The following is a 3,756-nucleotide window of genomic DNA, read 5'->3' on the forward strand; positions in this document are numbered from 1 at the left end:
AAAAAATCAACATTTTCTTAAGGTGTGCCTTTAGCCCCATTGTGTCCTATTATGCCTATTAGCATTCTTATTAGTATTATACATGTATAATATACAGTATCATCTCAATACACAATGCAACAACTAACAAAAAAGTGCCATATTCTTACTATGTTTTTAGACATGTACCATGATAATACCGTGGTATTTTCTGAAGTACCATAGAATACCATGTCAGTACCACTGAATGTTAATATGATAATCACCATGGTTTTACCATCTGATGCCATCACAGTAGACTGGGGAAAAAAACTGTTGCACCGTACTGTCCTGTCAAGGTTGTATTACTGTTTTTCAGAACTAAAGTTCTCAGATCTCCTCACTCTGCAATAATCAGATATCTTACAGAAACTCATGTGGGGGATGCAGTTGGGGGTCATACAGAGGTTGACTGACAAGAAAGCCTGGACGCTTGCTGGGAGAGCTCATTGACTGGTTAACGGTAGGTCAAAGATCAAGTCTTGCTAGAAAAAAGGGCACGATGGAACAGTGGGTGGTTGTAACAAAGAGGACTAATTTGTTTGTGTGTGTGTGTTTTTTAAGAGGCTGTGTGTGTCTGTTGTTTGGTTGATTGATTCATTGAATCTGACTGGCTTTACTCTTTCTATTTTAATTTGTCCGTTTTATATGCCTTTATAGGTTACACTTTAGATCTTATAAATGTTTTGTTAAATAGATCAAAAGTTTATTTCTTACTTCATCCACAGGCACCTAACCAGTACTTGAGTAAATTTGTTAAAGGTGCACTCAGTAATTTTTTCCTCATTAAAAAAATTTAACTCAAAAGTTTGGAATAATGTACAGATTTTGCTCTTATGGAAAGAAATTGGTACTTTTATTCACCAAAGTGGCATTCAACTGATCACAATGTATAGTCAGGACATTAATAATGTGAAAAATTACTATTACAATTTGAAAAAAAAAAAAAAAAAAATGTCAGAACTTCTTAAACTACTTCAAAGAGTTCTCATCAAAAAATCCTACATGTGCAGCACTTCTCACGCACCTTACAGTCCAGCTGATCCCACAAAATCTCAATGGGGTTAAGATCCATAACACTCTTTTCCAATTATCTGTTGTCCAATGTCTGTGTTTCTTTACCCACTCGAACCTTTTCTTTTTGTTTTTCTGTTTCAAAAGTGGCTTTTTCGTTGCAATTCTTCCCATAAGGCCTGCACCCCTGAGTCTTCTCTTTACTGTTGTACATGAAACTGGTGTTGAGCGGGTAGAATTCAATGAAGCTGTCAGCTGAGGACATGTGAGGTGTCTATTTCTCAAACTAGACCCTCTGATGTACTTATCCTCTTTTTTAGTTGTACATCTGGCCTTCCACATCTCTTTCTGTCCTTGTTAGAGCCAGTTGTACTTTGTCTTTGAAGACTGTAGTGTACATCTTTGTATGAAATCTTCAATTTTTGGCAGTTTCAAGCATTGTATAGCCTTCATTCCTCAAAACAATGATTGACTGATGAATTTCTGGAGAAAGGATTATTTTTTTGCCATTTTTGACCTAATATTGACCTTAAGACATGCCAGTCTATTGCATACTGTGGCAACTCAAAAACAAACACAAAGACAATGTTAAGCTTCATTTAACAAACCAAATAGCTTTCAACTGTGTTTTATATAATGGCAAGTGATTTTCTAGAACCAAATTAGCAATTTAGCATGATTACTCAAGGATAAGCTGTAGGAGTGATGGCTGCTTGAAATGGGGCCTATCTAGATTTGATCAAAAATGACTTTGTTCAAATAGTGATGGTGCTGTTTTTTACATCAGTAATGTCCTGACTATACTTTGTGATCCGTTGAATGCCACTTTGGTGAATTAAAGTACCAATTTCCTTCCGAAACAGCAAAATCTGTACATTATTCCAAACTTTTGTCCACCAGAGTACATGAATTTAAATTTTGCAATATAATTTTGACTTATAGGCCATTTCATTTATGGAGTCATGTTTAAAATGTTCTCTGTTCTTCTTCTTTACAGTTTAACAGTTTGTGCCTCTTGTGAATGTCTTTTGGTGTGTGTGTGTGTGTGTGTGTGTGTGTGTGTGTGTGTAAGTCAGACCGTAGTAGCTGTTTGTTTCCTCATTGTTTGAGTCAATAATTTTTTATCTGACAAGGAAGAAAAGGTGTACACAAATACTCAAATGAGTCTAGAGAACAAGCACACTAAAAAACTGGTACATTTGGAGAATAATAGAGGAAAGGCATAATAGAACGCATCACTTAGCAGCCGGAGTTTTCAATTTAAAACATGTTTCCAATGCAGAGCCCTTTTATTCTGTTGCTCCATATGTATTACTTCATAATATCTCTATCAAAATGTGTGGCTATAGGAAACCTAAAACTCACATTTTTACGGAATAAGCTACATTTTGGCCTCTGTTTCCCTTTCATTTTCACTTTGTTTTATAGGTCAGTGTGAAAGTGGCCTTTGAGTCATGACATAACTCTAGTTTTTCTACTCTTAGTTAAATGTTAACCTTGCAAAGATCTATATTCAACGTCAACCCAGGCCAGGACTTCTCGGGAGCTTTAACAGAACAACAGAACAGGGTGTGGTGTGTACTGAAAGATTAATGTCTATGTGTGGAAGAGTGAGTGCATACGTGCCTGTGTGCATTATGCAATTTTCAATTGCATGTAATAGCTGCATGCAGAGAGCGTGACAGTGCAACTGATCTGTGATGCATAAACTCATATCATCTCCATAAATGCAGTCAATGTCCTCTGTGTAAGCAAAGCACGCACAAACAACCTCTCTGTGTTAAAACCACACATTTATTCAAATAGGACTCAAAGGAGGCAGCCCATGATACGATTACATTAAAACTGAATTTGCAATGCAGGGATGTCTATCTGTCACACTCTATGGCATTGCATTGCAATCTCCCATTTAAGCTAATTTACTCTCGACCATTTCTGTTTGGATGTAGTGATGGCAACAGGCATAATGAGCTCATCATATGGCTTGGTCATTGGTCTGGAGACCCCCGCAGGTTGACCAATCACGGGTTGATTTGATGACGCTGGCGCTTTAAGGCGGGCTTAAGACTCTAACTGACGTCATAATAGTGCGAACGAGCTTTGTGATTGGATAGATTCGTTATGGTATAGAATCCACTTATAAGCCTAGAGGGAGACTGGAGTTGGAAAAAAGTTGTTCTATCCGTTGTTTTCAATTTATAATAAATATTTGGGAGTTAAAATAACCCAAACTTACTTAGACGAGGACTTAGAAGCGTGTTTCGTCCTGTTTATTTTTTGCGATAATGTCAGACCTCCTAATTTTCTGCAGTAATCCTCGCAAGTGAACTGTATTATATAACTTTTGGATTAGTTTGGAGTTTAAACGCATTTTAGAAAATATTGCAGACACTAATATTTCATCCAGCCAATTATCAGCGTTTTCCCTATCCAATTGGTGTATAATGTTAGTATTCTCGATTTCGCACATCTACTCCCTTCGGCTGGCCCTCCCCTTCATTCTCATTGGATGATACAGTTGCAGGATCGACCAGCTGTTTCTTGTTTTCCCATAACGCGATTCGTCCGGACGACGTGCCACTCAAGCGGATTTTGACAGATGACTCCACCCTCATCAACGTTATGCGAGTTCCGATTGGTTACTGTACCCTTTTGTGGACGCTGATTGGCTGAGGGCAGTAGTTGTCAAGGCTTAGGGCTTCATTCACCATTTTGCGACTGTAG

This window comes from Myxocyprinus asiaticus, chromosome 34 (genome assembly GCF_019703515.2).
Source record: "Myxocyprinus asiaticus isolate MX2 ecotype Aquarium Trade chromosome 34, UBuf_Myxa_2, whole genome shotgun sequence".
Taxonomy (NCBI): domain Eukaryota; kingdom Metazoa; phylum Chordata; class Actinopteri; order Cypriniformes; family Catostomidae; genus Myxocyprinus; species Myxocyprinus asiaticus.